Source organism: Morone saxatilis, unplaced genomic scaffold (assembly GCF_004916995.1).
Source record: "Morone saxatilis isolate NCDOM2014 unplaced genomic scaffold, NCSU_SB_2.0 Contig15, whole genome shotgun sequence".
NCBI classification, from domain to species: domain Eukaryota; kingdom Metazoa; phylum Chordata; class Actinopteri; family Moronidae; genus Morone; species Morone saxatilis.
The window spans coordinates 26,262,265-26,262,545 of record NW_023339707.1 but is presented as its reverse complement, the minus strand read 5'-3'; the positions used below and the strand labels follow the sequence as shown (position 1 = coordinate 26,262,545).

Below are 281 nucleotides of genomic sequence, written 5' to 3'. Positions count from 1 at the left end.
AAAAAGAAGAAAAACAGAATATTAATAACAATGTAAGGTTACGTCTGTCTGTCAGTTACAAAAGGTCTTTTTTCTGTCTTTAATACCAAGAACTGATTTCTATGGAGCCCTGTAGGTGTCTCTGTGAGAAAAAAAGTAATCCACAGGATTTAGTAATTCACACTCTCGAATTGATTATTGATGAGCTGCATATACTGTATAGTAGAAGATTTACATATGTATGTATCCCCGTAACCTGTAATGTCAATGCAGTGCAAATCACAGGTTAATTTATGCTGATG

The 281-nt window shown here is 33.8% G+C and overlaps 1 protein-coding gene across 1 annotated transcript in view; it reads right to left on the bottom strand.

The window, feature by feature from the left end:
- The window catches only part of LOC118324145 (galactose-specific lectin nattectin-like), a 4,285-nt gene that overhangs the window by 1,643 nt on the left and 2,361 nt on the right, over positions 1 to 281 (bottom strand). The gene's annotated exons all lie outside the window — the stretch shown is intronic.